The following is a 21,119-nucleotide window of genomic DNA, read 5'->3' as shown; positions in this document are numbered from 1 at the left end:
TTGAAGATCATTGTAGAAAAATGTAGCTTGTGAGGGGTGAAAATGTGATTGGGAAAGCCATATGGACCACACTCCCCTTTGTCTAGTTTATGGATGGATGAGTAGAAAAATGGGGGAAGGAAATAAACAAACAAACAAACAAAGGCACCCAGTGTTCTTTTTTACTTTAATTGCCCTTTTTCACTTTATTTATTATTGTTGTTATTTTTGTGTGTGTGGTAATGAAGGTGTCAGGGATTGATTTTGGGGATAAAGGCACAACTATTTAATGGCACTGTGAACAATCAAATGTACAATTTGTTTTGTATGACTGCATGGCATGTGAATATATCTCAATAAAATGAATTAAAAAAACAGAAAAGCAAAAAATAAAAAGGAGATGGAAACTAAAACAAAAAACAAAAAACAAAAAAAAGTATGTACCTAACCAAAGTGCCCCAAAATGCATGACACAACACTGATAAAATTGCAGGGAGTAATAGACGTCTTTACAATAATAGTGGGAGACAAAATCAAACCACTCTGACCAATAGATAGAGCATATAAGCAGTGGATCAATAAGGAAACAGAGAACCTAAATTATATGATAAACAAACTAGTCTTAACAGGCATATAAAGTACATTGCACCCCAAAACAACAGGATATGCATTCTTCTCCAGAGGTCATGGTTCATTCTCCAGGATAAATCACATGTTGGGGCATAAATCAGGTCTTAATAAATTTTCAAAGATGGGAATTATACAAAATATTTTCTCTGTTCATGATGGAATGAAGCTGGAATTCAATAACAGCTGGGGAATTGGAAAATTCACAGATATATGAAGGTTAAAATACACACCCTTAAACAATCATAGAAGAATAAGTTCAAAGAATAAATTGCAAGAGAAATCAGTAAATATCTCAAGATGAATGAAAACAGGAACACCACACATCAAAACATCGGATGCAGCAAAGGCATTGATGAGAGGGAAATTTATAGCTCTAAATGCCTTCATTAAAATGAAATAAAGAGCTAAAATCAAAGAACTAACTTAACGTCTGGAGAAACTAGAGAAAGAAGAGAAAAATAATCCCAAAGAATGCAAAAGTAAATAAACAACAATGATTAGAATGGGAATAAATGAAATTTAGAACAAAAAAAGAGACAGAATCAATAAATCCAAAACTTTGTTCTTTTGGGAAGATCAATAAAATTAACAAAGATGTTGATAGAAAAAGACAAAAAATAGAAGATTCAAAATCTAATATTAAAAATTAGAGGGGGGTCTTACCATGCACCACATAGAAATACAAAAATCCTAAGAGAAAACGATGAACAACTCTCTGCCAAAAAGTTAGAAAATATAGATGAAATGGGCAATTTCCTAGAAACACACAAATAACTATCACTGACTCTAGAAATCATAGAATAACTCAACAAATCAATAACAAGAAAACATATTGAATCAGTCATCAAAAACCTCTCAACAAAGAAAAGCACAGGACCAGAGGGATTCAAATATAAATTCTACCAATCATTCCATGAAGAACTAATACCAAACCTGATCAAAAACCTCCAAAAATTTGAGGAGGAGAGAACACTACCTAACTCATTCCATAAAGCCAATATCACCTTAGTCCCAAAATCTGATAAAGATACTACAAGAAAAGTAAGTTAAAGATCAACTTAATGTATATAGATGCAAAATCCTCAACAAAATACTTGCACATCCAACTGCACATGAAAAGAATTATACAACATGATCAAATGTATTTTACTCCAGATATGCAAGAGGGGCTCAACACAAGAAAATCAACAAATGTTATACACCAAATTAACAAATTAAAAGGGAAAAAACACTTGATCATCTCAATTCAGACAGAAGTTTTTTGACAAAATCCAGCAACCTTTCTTGCTAAAAATACTTCAAAAATAGGAATAGAAGGAAACTTCCTCAACATGATAAAGGACATATGAAAAACGCAAAGCTAATATCATACTCAATTGTGAGGGACTGAAAGCTACTCTAATATCAGGAACAAGACAAGTTATGCCTATGGTCTCCACTATTAATGCAGTGCCAGCAGTTCTATCTAGAGCAATTAGGCAAGAAAAAAATTAAAATGCATCCAACTTGGAAAGGAAGAAGTAAAACTTTCACCATTTGCAGACAGATCCTATATTTAGAAAGTCCCAAAAAAATCTGTGACAGAGCTACTAGAGTTAATGTATGTTTTCAGCAAAGTGGCAGGGTACAAGATCAAAAAGCAAAAATCAGTAGTATTCCTATAAACTAATAATGACCAATCCAAAGAGGAAATTGAAAAAAAATTCCATTTGCAATAGCAACTAAAAAAGCCAAATATCTGGGAACAAATTTAACCAAGGATATAAAGGACCTACATTCAGAAAACTACCAAACATTGCTAAAACAAATCAAAGAAAACCTAAATAAATGGATGGACATTCAATATTCATGGAGAGGAAGGCTAGATGCTGTTAAGATGTGAATTCTACCCAAACTGATTAACAGATTGAATGCAATACCAATAAAAATTCAAAAAGCCTTCTTTTCATAAGTGGAAAAGCCATTTATCAAATTTATTTGGAGGGGTAAGAGGCCTCAAATATCCAAAAACCTTGAATAAAAAGAATGTGGTTGGAGGACTCACGTTTCCTGACTTTAAAGGATATTACAAAGCTACAGGGGTCATGACAGCATGGTATTGGCATAAAGATACACATAATAAATGGAATCAAATGGATTATTCAGCAAGAGACCCTCAGATCAATGCTCAATTGATTTTGATAATTCCACTTAACTAGGACAGAACATTCTCTTCAATAAATGGTGCTTGGAGAACTGGATATCCATATCCAAAAGAATGAAAGAGGATCCCTATCTCACAGCCAATAAAAATTAACTCAAAATGGATCAAAGACACAACTGTAAGAGACAGTACCATAAAACTCTTAGAAGAAAATATAAGGAAGCATCTTTAAGATCTAGTGGTAGGCAGTTGTTTCTTAGACCTTACATACAAAGAACAAACAATGAAAGAAAAAGAATGGATAAATTGGACTTCCTCAAAATCGACAACTTTTGCACTTCAAAGGACATGACAAAAAGATGCAGCCTACCCAATGGGAGAAAAAATTTGAATATTTGGAAAATATTTAGAAATCACATACCTGATAAGGGTTTGTTATACAGAATGTATAATAAAATCCTACAACTGAATTATAAAAAGGTAAATATCTCAATTTAAAAAAGGTCAAAATTCATAAATAACCATTTTTCCAAAGAGGAAATATAAATGGCTTAAAAGCACATGAAACTAGGCTCAACTTCACTACCTATTATAATAACACAAATCCAAGCCACAATGGGATATTTCACACTATTATGGCTGCTAACTATTAAACAACAGGAAACTGCAAGTTTGGAGAGGATGTGGAAAAAGACCACTTGATCACTGATGGTGGAAATATAAAATGGTACAGTTGCTGTGGAAGACAGTTTGACAGTTCCTCCAGAAGCTAAGAATAGAACTGACATATGATCCAGCAATTCTGCTACTAGGTATATACCCAGAAGAACTGCAGACAGGGTTGTGATCAGATATTTGCACAGCAAGCAATGTTCATAGTGGCATTATTCACAATTGCCAGAAGATAGAAGTAATACAAGTGTCCATTAAATGATGAATGGATAAAAAAATATGGTACATATATGCAATGGAATATTACTCAGCTTAAGAGATTCATAGATCCATTCATTACTTCTTTAATAAAAAAGTAACCTACAAGGCAGGGATGGGAATGGGAATTAATACCTAATTGTTAAAGATTTTCCTTCTGGGGTGATGGAAAAATTTGAATAATGGATGGTAGTGATGTAGCACAACATTGTGAATGGAATTAACACCACTGAATCATATGCTTGAAACCGGTTAAAATAAAAAAAAAAGTTGTATATATGTCACCAGAAAAAAATTTTAAAAAGCAGACAAAAGAGTTGAGTGGACATTTCTCCAAAGAAGATATACAAATGGCCAAAAATTAGATGAAAATATGCTCAAGATCATTAGCCATTAGGGAAATGCAAATTAAAACTACGATGAGGCACTATCTCACACCCAATAGAATGACTACTATTTCAAAAATGGAAAATTACATGTACTGGAAAGGATGTATAGAAGTATGGAAACTTGAACATTGGTGATGGGAATGCAAAATGATGCAGCTCCTGTGTAAGACAGTTTCATAGTTTCTCAGAAAGTTAACTATAGAATTAACAGCTGACTCAACAATCCCACTTCTAAGTATGGACCCAACATTTTTGGGTACACTGATATTTGCACACCCAGGTTCATAGTGCCATTATTCAAAATTACCAAAAGATAGAAGCTACCCAAATGCCCCATCAACTGATGAATGGTTAAACAAAATGTGGTACATACACACAACGGGATATTATTCAACCACAAAAAGGATTGAAGTTTTGATTCATGTGGAAACTTGGATGAACCTTGAACACATGTGGTGTGAAAAAAGCCAGATGCAAAAGAACAAATATTTTATGATCTTACTGATAGAAATAATTAGAATAAGAAAACTCATAGAGTCAGAATTTTGAATATAAGTAATATGGAGTTAATTCTTAAACTGTACAGAGTTTCTATTTGGGGTGATGTAAAAGTTTTGGTAATGGATGGTGGTGATGGTAGCACAAATTTTTGAACATATTTAACAGCACTGAATTATATATTTGAAAGTGGTTTACAAGAGAAATTTTAGATTATATTTATGTTACTGAAATTAATCTTTTTTTAAAAGTTCCTTGGATTTTACAACATAAATAGTGAACCCTGAAGTAAAGAAAGGACAATAGTTAATGCTACAATTATAAAAATGTACTTTCATCAATTGTAACAATTATATGAGGATAATGCAAGGTGCTAATAATAGTTTGGTATATGGGAACTTTGTATTTTATGCATGAATTTTTTGTAAACCCACAACATTTTTAATAAAAAAGCTTCATTCCAGTATCAGACTTGATGTGTGCTTGTGATTGTCTAATAACTAGTGCTGTTTTATTTCTGTAGTTGGATGTACCTAAATACCATTCCAGACATCAAAGGGTACAATGGAGGAATGTCCTATGCAAATTTGTTAATTTTTACATCAGGACTTAAGTCACTAAAGCAAACAGTTTGAAAGTTCTTCAGGAAGAAAATTATACAACTGCCATGTGACCTGCATTCCCATTACTAGGTGTATACTCAGAAGAACTGAAAGCAGGGAAGGAAAAAGACATTTGCCCACCATTGTTCATAGTGTCATTATTCACAATTGCCAAAAGACAGAAATAACCCAAGTGCCCAACAACCAATGAATGGATAAAAAGTGGTATATACATGTGATGGATATTATACAGCAGTAAGAAAAAATGAAGTCCTGAAACATGCAATGACATAGATGAACTTGAAAAGCATTATGTAGAGGGAAATAAGCCAGACAGAAAAGGACAAATATTGTATGATATCACTAATATGAGATAATTATAATAAGTAAACTCATAGAGTTCAAATCTAGAATATAGGTTACCAGGAGATAGAATGATGTTAGAGAATGGGGACTAGATGCTTAATGCGTGCAGAATTTTAACTAGGTTGAATTTAAGTGTTTGTAAATGGATAGAGGTGTTGATAACACATTGTGATGTGTATAATTTACAGTAGGGAATTATTTCTGAATGTGGTTGAAAGGGGAAGTTTAGAGCCCTGTATATCACTAGGTGGAAAGCTAGAGAATAAAATATTTGGACTGTATAACACAGTGAATGCTATGGTGCATGATGACTTATTAATAGTACAAATATAAAAATTTTCTTTCATGAAATGGAACAAATGTGCATCATTATTACAATGAGTTAATAGAGTGGTATATGGAAAAATGCACCATTCCAAACTAAGGAATATAGTTAACCATAATAATTTAATATTCTTTCATCAAGAGTAACAAATGTACCACACCAGTGCTAAGGATAAATAATAGGGGATAAGGGGTACAGGATGTTTTGGGTTTATTTTTGTGTAATGAAAATGTTATAAAATTGTGATGAATGCACAACAATGTGATGATACTGTGAACTATTGATTGTTCACTTTGGAATGCTTGTATGATATGTGAATATATATCAATAATACTGCTTAACAAACTTAGGAGACCTATTGTACAATACCTAATTATGTTGATAATAGTTATGTTCCTTGATAGAGGGAATATGCCTCCAAGAGCCTGCCCTATAGAAACCCTTATATGCATGTGCATGGAACATGTAAAAGGATGTTGATTGAAATTCTGTTTGCAATAGTGAAAAAAAATTAAAGAGCCTGTCTAGTGTCCTTTTAGGAAATTTGAACACAGTGAGAGAGACACAGAGACAGCTGACCATGTGATGGGTGCAGAGATTGAGTTATGGTGTCACAAACCAAGGAATGCCATAGATTGCCAGCCACCCACTGGAAGCCAAGGGAGAGGCATAGAATGGACTCTTTCATTAAGAGGAAGCATGGCCATGCTGACACCTTGATTTCAGACTTCCAGCCTCTGGAAATGTGAGATTATAAATTTCTGTTGTTTCAAGCCAACTAGTCTGTGGTACTTTGCTACAGCAGACCAGGAAAACTATGACACAAGGGAATCCTATACAGCTGTCTTGATGAATTTATTAAATTTCTAGATAACAACATGGAAACAACTCAAAAACAGCTAAGAAAGAAGAATTTGCAGAAATCTATGTAAAGAAAAGTACATAGGACAGGAACAAAACTATTAAAGGGCATAATACATACCAACTTTAAGATAGTTTATTACTTCTGGGTGGATTGTAGAAGAAATTGGAATTATGTTGGGGGTTTAGCTGTTTTTATAATATTTGGTATCATAAAAATTAGAGAGAAATCCATTGCAAACTTGACAAAATGGTAGACCTATTAAATATGTATGATGGCTACATATTTACCATATAATTTATGCAAGTTTAGGATATTTCATAGATAAAAATTTTTAATTTGGAAATATACACTTCCTCATATGACAGAACAGATTGTATTCACTCTCATATAATATCATAAAATTTTGATTATTTAAAGAATATAGTTAATGTTCTCTGTTATACAATACATTGGTAAGGTACATAAGTCTAAAAATCAACAAATGGCAAAAACACTATTTGTATGGAAATAAAGTTTACTATAGCTATACAAATGCAAACATTTAGACTGATGAAAAAGGGGACAACAGTCATTGGGTATTGCTTTCTCTTGAATGGTTGTGGGCATTTGGTGTAGCCTGGATAGCAGATGCTAAAAATACAGTGTTCCTTTTTGTCTACAGATATTGAGAACTGCTGTATATGCAAATTAGCTGCAGGGACAGTGATTGTTCACTATTGAGAGTGCAAAATAACACTCGGAGAGCAGTTCTTTGGGAGGGGGCAAAAAGAATGAGCTTTAGGTTGGTGTCTACACTGGCATTTTGTCTGCATTTTTATTTAGATATTGAGGCAGAATAGCACAATGGCTAAGAGAACAAGTTCTGGAACCTTGGTTCTACCCACATAACAGGTTATTTCATCTCTATATATCTCAGTTCCCACAATTGTAAAATGAAGATGAAAATACTTCCTATCCCACTAGATAGATGATAGAACTGTATAAAATAGTCCATATAAAAACAATAAAGCACTGTTTGGCATGTAGTAGGTGCTAAATAAATATTATTTACTATTTTAGGAGCCACAAGGCCCTCTGCCTCCAATCTGGGGCACCATCTGTGCCTGAGCTTTGTATAAGAGGTATGGAATTAGTTAGGTCCTAGAACCAGTAGTCAGTAGCAAGAGAGTTTTCTCAGAAAAACTGATTTAGGCAGTATCTGAACCAGTCTCAGACAGGGGTGATATCTGTCTCCTAAGCAACAGTCTATAAATAAATGAACATATGATAGTCATGCATGGAATAACTACCCATGTCCAAAAGTGAACTCATGGTAATATTTCTGGCCCCTCTTTTGGTGTTTTCTATTTTGGTGAATGACACTACCATTCATGCAGCTGAGAAGCTAGAAACCCAGAAGTGATTCTAGGCATCCCTTTATCTCACTTCCATATTCAATACGTAAACTAATTCTGTGGATTTTAACCCTACGCATCCCTTAAATAGGCCTTTCCTCTGTATCTCTAACACCACCCTTAACAGGAAAGCCCAAGACACAAACACTAACTGAAACAACCACAATAGGCTTCTGTGTTCATCTCCCCACATCTTCTTTCCACTCAGCCAATTCTTTATTCTCACAGAGGTAAAACTTTATTTTCAAGACACACATTTAATTGTCACTCTTCTGCTTTCAATCTTCCAATGGCTCCCTATTGTTCTTAGAATACAATATAAAACCCTTAACATTGCCCACAAGGCTTTGCATGGTCTGGAACCAACTTAACTCTGCAGCCTTGCCTTATATCAAGGCATTACTTTCCATTTGGCCTTTAGTCATATTCTTTCTTTTAGTTCTGTTTTAGTTTCCTAGGCTGCTTAAAGCAAATAACAAATACCATGCAATTGTTCAGCTTGAACAATGGGAATTTTTTAGCTTACAGTTTTGAGGCCAAGAAAATGTCCAAATCAAGACATCTTCAGGGTGATGCTTTCTTCCCAATGACTGGCTGCCAATGATCCTTGGCTCCTGTGTCACATGACAAGTCACATTGTGGCATATGCTTGTCTCTCACTTCTCTTCTGAGTTTTGTTTCTTTCAGCTTCTTGTTTTTGTGGCTCTCTCTCTCTCTCTCTCTCTCTCTCTCTTTCTGTATCCATTCTGTTAATAAAGGACTCCAGTAATAGGATTAAAACCCATACTGAATGAGGTGCATCATACCTTAACTGAAGTAGCCTCATCAAAGATCCTACTTACAACAGGTTTACACCTACAGGAATGGTTTAGATTTAATAACATGTTTTTCTGGGGTACATACAGTTCAAACCACACAAGTTAGTCGAAAGTGCAATGCCTTCTTCCAATTTAGGACTTAGAGCTTGCTGTTCCCCTTGTCAGGAATGCTATTCCCTCCATTCTTTGCTTACATAACTCCTGCTCTTCCTTGAGATTTCAGAACCATTATCATTTCTATGACTTTTTCAGTTTCTCTTGCTGCATGCTTTCCTAACATCATGATACTTTACTTCATAGCATATATCCTTTTAAATTTATTTTTATCATCCATTGCTTGTCAGCATCCTATACTATTTATAAAATCCAATATTGTATATTTGTTTTGTTGACTTTTGAATCCTCAGAGCCCTAGCACAGTTCCTGACAATACTAGGAGTTCAGTAACTATTTGTTCAATGAATTAAGGTATATATATATATATATATATATATATATATATATATATATTAGTCATATGTCACCTCTTCTGAGAGGCTTTTACAGACTGATTTAGCTACTGATTTATCTAAAGATGTTCAATCTTCCCTATGTTGCTCCTTACATTGTTACTCTGATTTATTTATTCTGTATACTATTTATGCTTATCTGAAAATGTGAATTTACTTGGTTATGTATCTATTGTTTTTGTCCCACTAAAATGTGAGATCAGTGAGTGCAAATTCTTTGATTTTCTAATTTATTGCTGTATCACTAACACTTAGCCCAAGGTTTTGCTCATTGATTATTTAAAATATTTGTTAACTGAATGAATAAATGCAAGATATTTTATCAAATTTCTATTTATTTCTATATATTTGGAACAAAAGAGAGCTTACACTAGAAATAATAACTCCTGAAAATTTGTGATCTTCTTTTCAAATATTGAGATCCCCTATTCCCTAAATCTTGGTACATTGAAATAATGGTAAAAAGTATATATTCAAAAAACTAAGAAAAATATTAGGGAAATGTTAATAACTAAATTGATGATCCCAATTACACATGGGTTTCTGGAATATCTTCTGTCTGGGCCCAAGTTTAACAATAATAACAAAGTGAGAGGACATAAGAAGTGGATTGATGAGTATAATTGCTTCTATAAGAAATGAAGTAGTGGAATAATGTCTCTAAATGTCTATGCCTCTAAGACAAATTAGTTAAAATGTAGTAGAGTGGTTTCAGGTCTTCCAGGAAAGAATATTAAATTCCCTTCTGCTACTTTTATATCCCCTCAACTTTTCTCCAATAATCATTTCAAAATGATTAATAAAAGGCTTGTTTTTTATGTCTTATACAGTCCTTGATTTCATAAGAGATGAAAGAAGTCTTATAAAGTATGAAAGGCTAATGATATTTTTTCAAACCCATAAAATGTATAAAAAGGTAAAATAAGGGAATGCCAGTATTATAAATGATAATGTACTTAAAATGCTTGAGCTATACTTTTAGCTCTGAAAGTCACACCAGTCACAGTTAAAGAGAAACAAAATGGGAAGCCTGATGGAAGAAAATGGGCCAGATCATTGGGAAAGGGATACATTTCTCTAGAACAGAATTGTAAAAGCTAATCACTGCATGTATTCCTATATAAGGGTCATTGAATAACATAACAGGCAATGTTTTCAGCAGCATCTTCTACTAAAAAGTTTTGTGATTTTGGCAAGTTGTGATGTGTTCCCTAGAAAATGTTGGCAAAAATCCTTGGGAGCAGTCTATCAGGCATCAGGGTGTTTTCTGGGCTCAATAATTAAAAGTGGAATTCAAATTTCAACTTCTATTTCTAACCTTGAGAAATAAGTGTTATATTTATTATTATGTGATTGACCTATGGTTTTGACATCATTTACATTAGGCACCTATGAAATTCATAATAATGCCCTTTAAATCATGTATGCAGAAGTCAAAAGTGCACAATGAAAGCACAACAGACAGCTTATTTATTTACCTACACAGTCTACCTTGACAAGATAACTTTAGAAGCAGAATATCACATTACCATAAAGCTTTTGGATAGGAGCTGGAGTTTGAAGGTAGAGGACAGCTGGCTTTGAGCACAGATATATATCATTCTAATCTTACCAAGTGAAGGAATTCAAACACAGTTGAAAAAAATAGTCAGTAGCAACAACATGTGTATCTTGAGTTGTCATGGAGAAAAAAAGCTATAATATTTCAAAGAGAAAGAAAATCTTTTGATAAAAAAGAGTATAAGACTGCAGCAGTAAATAGATGTATATTTTGTTTTAAATGACAAGGCATATGGAATCCTATAAAGAGAAGTTGGAAATCAATTCCATAATCAGGGAATGTAATTATTGAAAGCCCTTGCTCTAAAGAATTTGAGATTATATTTTGGACAGGCTAAATAGCCTGCTGATGCTGACCATGATGAGCAACTAAGATTGTGCAATGACAAAATCTCTCAAAGTATATTGGGCCACAGCCATAAATTGTCACATAGGTGAAATGGATTTTTAAAATAGCATACAATGGGGTAGGGGCAAGATGGCACCATAGGGAGGAGTGGAATTCAGTTATTCTTCTAGAGCAGCTGGTAAATAGCCATGAACTCTCTGGAACAATTGTTTAGGGACATCCATGATCAAACACACAATGTACACCAATCTGGAATGGGTAAAACAACTCAGATCACATCATAGAAATATAAGTAAACTCCCACTGTGGAGGCTGGTGTCACTCCCACACTTACATGGAAGATTGAGATGGAACACTTCCCTGTATGAAAAAGAAGCAGTCTATACTAGGAGCAAGGGAGAGAAACTAAACCAAGCTCCAACTGCAGTTTTAATGAACAAATTTTGACTCCCGAATACAAGCTATGAGCACAGATAAACCCAGAGCAAGCATGAAAGGAACTAGGAGGTCTCTCCTGGCAGACAGGAGGCAGGGCTGATGGAACATAAAATAAAATGAAACAAAATAAATAAAAACAAAAGACTTTGGAGTCAGTTGAGCTCAGAATATGGGAAAAGAGCTGTGACCCAAGGAAAAGGATACATAGAGCCAGATACCAACTCTGGCTCTTTACTGGCAGGACTTGGTAGCTGGGGACTGGCTCTGAAAAGGGCATTTATTTCTTTTTTTCCTTTTTTAAAAAACTGTTCTAAGTAGCTCATTAGAAAAAGACTCAGACATTTTAAATTGTCAGCAATGACCCAGGCAAGGGTGGAGTTAAAATAAGTCTGAGAGACAAAATAAGGAGCAAAGTGAAGTAGATAATTCCCTAAAGGGTATATCATCTCCAAGAAAAGTGGTGGTGGGACCCAGTTCAAGTGGTGGTCTTCCTATAGAGGATTCAGACACTATGTGCTGGAAAATAGAAACAGTTTAAGGACCCCCCCTGCCTCTACCCTGTCTCAACCATGACCCTGGCAAGGTCAACGTCTGCTGAGAATTAAAGTCACTACAACTCTTTACACTTGGGGTGAGCATCATGCTTACAAGCACCACCTGCTGGGCAAGATAAGAAAAGAACAGATTATGGCAGCCACACAGGAATGTCTGACAACCTGCTGTGTCTCATCCTCAAGGAAACTTGATATTGATTACATGCTCCTCCTGAAACCAGAGACTGTGTGGTCTGAAAAAATCTGATTGGGGTTGATCATATCAGGGTAGACCCTCCTCCTCAACAACAAAATATGTTCCAAACAGGCAGGGCAAGAACCAGAATAATTAAGGGCTGAAAAATTCTGATCAGCTAAACAGAGGCTTTGCTAGAGGTCTAGAATATGTTGAACAGAACACCAAAAACAGGTAAAGAACAAAATCAACCAACAAGAAAACCCTATTTAAAAGAGTGAAAACAACCTCCAGAATAAACTATTAAAGGGAACCTGAAGCCTAGACACCAATAAAAATTTATGAGTCAAACTAGGAGAAACAAAGATATGCCTCAGCCTAAGGAAAAAAAAAACTGACATTTCAGATGAGATACAGGAGTGGAGACAACTAGATAAAGATGTTCAAACAAACATTCAAAATCACTTAAAAATCAAATCAATGAGCTGAGAGAAGATATGGCAAAAGAGATAAAGGACAGAAAGAAGATATTGAGTGAACATAAGAAAGAACTCAAAAGTTTGACAAAACAAATGGCAGAACATATGGGAATGAAAAACACAATAGAATAGATGAAAAATTCAATGGAGATTTACAAGAGCAGATTTGAAGAGGCAGTAAAAAGGATAAGTGAACTACAGGACAGGACATCAGAAATCCTACACAGAAAATAACAGACAGTGAAAAGAATGGAAAAATATGAGCAGAGTCTCTGGGAATTGAATGACAACATGAAACATGAATATATATGTATGGGTGTCCCAGAAGACAAGGGAAAGTGGGCATAAAGAATAATAAAGGAAGTAATTTCCATCCTTTATGAAAGACATACAATTACAGATCCAAGAAGTGCAGTGTATCCCAAACAGAATAGATCTCAATAGAACTACTTGAAGACACCTAATAATTGGATTATCAAATGTCAAAGACAAAGAGAATTCTGAAAGCAACAAGAGAAGGGCAATCCACCACATACAAGGGAAGCTCAGTGAAACATTGCACAGATTTCACAGCAGAAACCACAAAGGTGAGAAGGCAGTGGTATGATATATTTAAGATACTGAATGAGAAGAACTGCCAACCAAGAATTCTATATCCAGCAATATTGTCCTTCAAAAATGAGGGAGAGTTAAAAATATTTTCTTTCAGACACTGAAAGAGTTTAAACAAGAGACAAGTTCTATAAGAAATAATAAAAGGAGGACTACAGGCAGATAGGAAAAGACAGGAGAGAGAAGTTTGGAGAAGAGTGTAGACATAAAGACTATAAATAAAGGTGAGAGAGAGGGAGGAAGAGAGAGAGAGAAAAGTAAGATATAACATACAAAAACCAAAAGACAAAATGGTAGATGAAATTACTGCTTTTAAAATAATAACATAAATGTTAATGGATTAAACTACCCAATAAATGTCACTGACTGGTGGAATGGAATAAAAAAAGAGGGCCCATCTATATTCTTTCTACAAGAGACTCACTTTAAACCAAAGGACAAAAATGAGTTGAAAATGAAAGATTGGAAAAAGACATTTCATGAAAACAACAACCAGAAAAGAGTGGGAGTAGGTATACTAATATCAGACAAATTAGATTTCATATGTAAAACATTTAAAAATACAAAAAAAAATTTCCTAATCTTTCACTTTCAAAATAGACAAAGAAGGACACTATGTATTTATAAAAGGGACAATTCATCAAGAAGATCTAACAATCAAAATATTTATGCACCAAGCCAGAGTGCCCCAAAATACATGAGACACCCACTAACAACACTGAGGAGAGAAGTAGACAATTCTGCAATAATAGTTGGAGGCTTCAAAACACTGCTTTCATCAATGGATAGAATATCTAGACAGAGGAACAATAAGGAAACAGATTTTGCATAGGATGATAAATGAAATAGACTTAGACTTTTACAGAACATTGTATCCAACAGCAGCAGGATACACATTTTTCTCAAGTGTTTATTGGCCTTTCTCCAAGATAGACCACATATTGGGTGATAAAACATGTCTCAATAAATTTAAAAAGATTGAAATAATACAAAACACTTCCTCAGATCATAATAGAATTTGGGAAATTCACAAATATGTGGAGGTTAAAAATCACATTCTTAAACAACCAGCAGGTCAAGAAAGAAATTAAAAGAGAAATCAGTAAATATAGTGAGGCAAATGAGAATGAATAAAACATACATCAAACTTTTTGGGATATAGCAAAGGTGGTGCTGAGAGTGAAATTTATTGCCCTAAACACCTATATTAAAAGAAAAGAAAAAGCAAAATTGAGAAATTAACTGTTCACTGGGAGGAACTAGAGAAAGAATAGCAAATTAACCACAAAGAAAATAGGAGGAAAGAAGAAAGAGCAGATCAGAGGTAAATGAAATTCAGAACATGGAAAAAAGATAGAGGAAATCAAACAAACAGAACTTGGTAATTTGAGAAAATCAATAAAGTCAATGGACCCTTAGCTAGGCTGACAAAAAAATAGAAAAATGTAAATAAATAAAATCAGAAATGGCAGAGGGGAAACAACTAATGAGCCTGAAGACATAAAGGATATAATGAAAGGATTCTGTGAGCAACTATATGCTAATCAACTAGACAATGTAGATTAAATGTACAACTTCCTAGAAAAGCCTGAACAACTAACACTTATTCAAGAAGAAAGACAACCTCAACAAAAGAATCACCAGTAAAGAGATTGAATAAGTCATCAAAAAGCTCTCAAAATGAAAAGTCCAGAACAACATGATTTCACATGTGAATTCCACCAAGCATTTAAGAAAGAATTAGTACCAATCCTGCTCAAACACTTCAAAAAAATGGAAGAGCAGGGGAAGCTACCTAACTCATTCTATGAAGCCAACATCATTCTAATACCAAAGCCAAAGTTACTACAAGGAAAGAAAATTAAAGACCAAACTTTTTAATGAATATAGTTACAAAAATCTTCAAAAAATTATTTGCAAATTGAATCCAGCAGCATATTAAAATAATTATACTCCATGATCAAATGCAATTTATTCCAGGTATGTAAGGCTGGTTCAACACAAGAAAATAAAATGATGTAATACACCACATCAATAAATCAAAGGAGAAAACACATGATCATTTTAGTTGATGCAGAAAAGACATTTGACAAAATTCAACATCCTTTCTTGATGGAAGCACTGAAGAGTATAGCAACAGAAGGTACCTTCCTCAATATGATGAAGAGATTACATGAAAAAGCCACAGCTAACATCATACTCAATGGGGAAATATTGAAAGCTTTCCCTCTAAGATCAGGAACAAGACAAGGATTCCCAATATCTCCATTGTTATTCAAAATTACCCTGGAAATTCTAGCTAGAGCAATTAAACAAGAAAAAGAAATAAATGCATCAAAATTGGAAAGGAAGAAGTAAAACTCTCACTGTTTTCAGATAACAATATACTACATGTAGAAAATCCTGAAAAAAAATACAGCACAGCTTCTTAAGCTAATAATGAGTACAACAAAGTGGCAGCAGAGAAGATCAACAAGCAAAAAAACAAAGGAATCAAATATATTGGAATGAAATTAATGGAGAAAAAAGACCTATATGCAGAAAACTACAAAAAATTGCTAAAACATATCAAATAAGATCTAAATAAATGGAAGAACATACTGTGTTCATGGATTGGAAGACTAAATATAGTTAAGATGTCAATTCTACCCCAACTTGATTTATAGATTCATGCAATATCAATTAAAATCCCAACAACTTAGTTTGCAAAAATAGTAAAACCAATAAAAATTTATTTGGAAGGACAGGGTGTGATGAATAACCAAAAATATGTTTCAGAATTGGAATGAATATGAGGTCTCACATTACCAGACTTTGTAGCATATTACAAAACTACAGTGGTCAAAATAGCATGGCACTGGCATAATGGTAAATATACTGACCAATGGAAACAAATTGAGTGTTCAGAAATAGACCCTCTCATCTACAGATAACTGATCTTTGATAAGGTGGTCAAATGAACTCAACTGGGATAGAGCATCCTCTTCAATAAATGGTACTTGGAGAAATGGATATCCATATCCACAATAATGAAAGAGGACTGCTAGCTCACACCTTACACAAAAATAAACTCAAAATGGATCAAACGCTTAAATTTAAGAGCTAAGACCATAAAACTCCTAGAAGAAAATTTGGAAAAATATTTTAAAGACATTGTGATAGGAGGTAGTTTCCTATAACTTACACCCAAAGTGTGAGCAATGAAAGTAGAAACAGATACATGGGCTCTCCTCAAAATTGAACATTTTTGTGCATCAAATAACCTTGTTAGAAAAGTAAAGGTACAGCCTAATCAATGGGAGACAATATTTGGTAAACAGATATCAGATAAAGTTTTATTACCCAGAATATACAAAGAGATCCCACAAATCAACAACAGAAAGAAACCCAATTAATAAATGGGCAAAAAAATGGACAAAAACTTTTTTGAAGAGGAAATACAAATGACTCAAAACATATTAAAAGGTGCTAACCTTCACTGGAAATTAGGGAAATGCAAATCAAAACCACAGTGAGATATCATATGAAACCTACTAGAATGACCATTGTAAAAAAAAAAAGAGAGAAAGAAAACAGAAAACTGCAAGTGCTAGAAGGGATGAGGCAAAAGAGGCACACATTCACTGTTGGGGGAAAATAAAATGGTGCAACCACTGTGGAAGGCAGTATGTCTTTTCCTCAGTAAGCTAAGCATAAAATTACCATATGATCCAGAAATCCCATTACTAGGTATATATTTGGAGGAACTGAAAGCAGGGACACAAAAGGACATTAGCAAACCAATGATTATAGCATCATTATTCACAGTGGCCAACAGATTGAAACAGCCCAAATGTCCATCAATGGACAAGTGGTTAAACAAATGTGGCATATATATACAATTGAATATTATGCAGCTGTAAGACAGAATAAAGTCATGAAGCATATAAAAACACGGATGAACCTTGAGGTCATTATATTGAATGAGATTAGCCTGTAACACAAGTAAAAGCACTCTATGGTCTCAGTAATATGAACTAACATTTATGTGTGAACACTGAGATTTAAAGTTGAGAAAACATATTATCAGGAGATAAAGAACAGAGATTGGGCATTTGATCCTGAAGGAGTAATGAATGTTCAACAGGATTGATTGTAAAGATGCAGAAATGGATAGCACAATATTATCTGATGGTAGTGCAATATTGTAAGTAAACTGAATGGTGCTGAGTGTGAGTGTGTTTGAAAGAGGAAGGCTAAGGGCATGTATGGCACCAGAAGGAAAGATAGAAGATAGGGACTCTACTGTATAATGTAATGAGCCTACAGTGGATAATGATGGTGATTAAATGTACAAATATAAGAATGTTCTTACAAGAAGGAGAACAAATGGATGCCAAGGTCATTAGGTGTTGAAATTGGGATGATATATGGAAAAGTGCAATCAATGCAAATTAGAGTCTATAGTTAACAGTAACATTGTAACATACATCTATGAAATATAAAAAAGGCAATATACAAAATCTATAGGTCAATAAGAATGGATATAAGAGAGGGGTATGAGATTCTTGGTATTATTGTTGTTTCTCCTTTTCATTTTTTGTTTTTTTTTTATTTTTCATTTGTTTTTTTTTTTTTTCTTCTCTTCTTTCTTTGCAGAAGAAATTGAAATGTCCTCATATGGATTGTGGTGGTGAAGGCATAACTATGTGATTATACCATGAACCATTTATTGTTTACTTAGGATGGACTGTATAGTGTGTGAAGAAAAGTATTTAAAAAATAAACAGAAATATGCAAATACTGGAGAAAATGTGGAGAAAGGGAAGTAACTATTCAGTGTTTGTAGGGAAGTAGAATGGTGAAGCTCATCTCAAAAGCAGTCTGGTGATTCCACATGAGGCTATGTTTAGGGTTGCCATATGATTCTGCAACCATGTTATTAGATATATACTTGGAAGAACTGAAAGCAGGGACATGAATAGACATATGCACACTGGTGTTTAGGTTGACATATTCGTGATTTGCAATGGATGTGGGTGGCCTAAGGGTACATCAACTACTGAATGGAAGGGCAAACTGTGGTGTATACATAACATGGGATATTGAGTGTCTTCAAGATTGAATTAACTGGGGACTATAATTAATAGGAATACTACACTAGTATAACACAAATACTAGGGGCAAATAATTAAGGGCAGACAAGAGCTATGAGGTGTTTGGGTCATGAGAATTGTTTAAAATGGAGAGTGGTGAGGATTGTACAACTGTGATGATATCATGAGATATGGATGGATTATTGTGGACATAACATATACTATGTGAACTTAGGAACCCCATACTTTGTAAGTCAAGCACATGACCTTGAGACTTTCTTGGGTGAAACTTGTGACTGTTAAGGGGAGGCTAAGCCCACCTATAATTATGCCTAGGAGTCACCTCCATAGAACCTCTTTTGTGGCTCAAATGTGGACTTTCTCTCTCTAAGCCTAATTCTGCAAATAAATTCATCACCACCCTCCTGATGTTGGACAGGATTCCCCAGAGGTATGAGTCTTCCCAGTGATGTGGGACATGGAGCCTGGGAATAAAGCCTAACCTTGGCATCAAGGGACTGAGAATGCCTTTTTGATCAAAAGAAGGAAAAGAAAGGCAATGAAATAAGGTTTCATCGGCTAAGAGAATTCAAATAGAGTCAAGAGGCTGTCCTGGAGGTTCCTCCTATGCAAGCTTCACCTAGATATGCCAAATGGCCACAATATAATAAGCCCAAGTCAGCAGTAGTCCCAAAAACCTTAAAGAATACCTAAATTCCTATCTGATATCCTATAAAAGTTTCACTCAATAAGTTCATTCTTCAGAATCTTAAATCTTTCAGAGAACTCCTATGCCAGCTAAGGCCAAAACCCAGAGGCAATAGTGTCTTCAAGAACATCAACCAGATGTGTCCCCCTTTTCACATAATATTGACACCCCTTTTCAACATGAACAAGTTAGGGTGGTAATGGTCTAGATATCCCTGAAGATCAGGAAAATGATTAAACTACAGGAAGAGGTAGCAACAGAGAAGATGGAATTTAATAATAGATTATGAATACTGAATCTCTACATAATTTTCTTCTTCTTGGTTGCTAGGGTATTAGAAGAGTTAGAAGGAAAAAATTGAAATGGTGGAAGTGTAACCCATAGCATCCATTGAAATTTGTTCTATAGCTACTTGTTAAATTGTAAGTTGAAAACTATTACCTTTTTGTATATATGTTATGTTTCACAGTAAGGAAATAACTGAAACTATGGAACAGTAACTCATAACAACTTTGGAGATTTCCTATATAACTACATGTTAATTATACTTTGAAAGATATTACATATATACATATATATTATTAAGATTGTTCAGATACCATACAACTATCCAAAGATCCAAAGTGTACAATCAATTGCCCATGGCACCACCATACAGCTGTGCATCCATCAACACAATTATTTTTTTTCAATTTTTAGAACATTTTCACTACACCAGAAAAGAAATAAAGAAAAAAAAAAGGAAACTCAGATCCTTCCATACCCCTAAACAAACCCCCTCCCTCCATTATTGATTCATAGTTTTGCTATAGTACATTTGTTACTGTTGATTAAAGAATGTTAAAATACTACTAACTGTAGTATATAGTTTGCAATAGGTATATATTTTTCCCTATATGCCTCTCTATTATCAACCTCTAGTTATAGTGACATACATTTGTTCTAGTTCATGAGAGAGATTTCTAATATTTGTATAGTTAATCATGGACATTGTCCACGACAAGATTCACTGTTTTATACATTCCCATCTTTTAACCTCCAACTTTCCTTCTGGTGACATGTGTGACTCTGAGCTTACCCTTTCCACCACCTTCACACACCTTTTAGCACTGTTAATTATTCTCATTACATGCTATCATCACCCCTGTCCATTTCCAAATATTTAAGTTCACCCTAGTTGAACATTCTGCTCATAATAAGCAACCACTCCCCATTCTTTAGTCTTGTTCTATATCCTGGTAACTTATATTTCATGTCTGTGAGTTTACATATTATAATTAGTTCATATCAGTGAAACCCTGCAATATTTGCCTTTATGTGTTTGTCTTATTTCATTCAATGCAGTGCCCTCAAGGTTTCCTCATCAACCCATCTCCTTTAAGATGGTTTTATTCAAATACTATACATTCTGTCCTAAGTAAACAATCATTGGTTACCTATATAGTCATGTGTTTATGTATTGAGCACCATTGCCACTCTCTATATAGGGACATTTCTTCCACAAAGATGGAGGAAGAGTAAAGAAGGCAGAGAGGCAAAAGAAAAAGGCAAGAGAAAGAGAGAAAAACAAACAATCAAACAAAAAAACTTGATAGCTAGAAGGTGACAAAAGGAAAGGTAGCATTAACCTAAAGTAGAATAAAGATTCAGACAACATCACAAATGCCAGGAGTCCCATACTCTTCCCATATTCCCCACCCCCATATGCATTTAGCTTTGG

This window comes from Choloepus didactylus, chromosome X, assembly GCF_015220235.1.
Source record: "Choloepus didactylus isolate mChoDid1 chromosome X, mChoDid1.pri, whole genome shotgun sequence".
NCBI lineage: Eukaryota > Metazoa > Chordata > Mammalia > Pilosa > Megalonychidae > Choloepus > Choloepus didactylus.
This window is presented reverse-complemented; position numbering follows the sequence as displayed.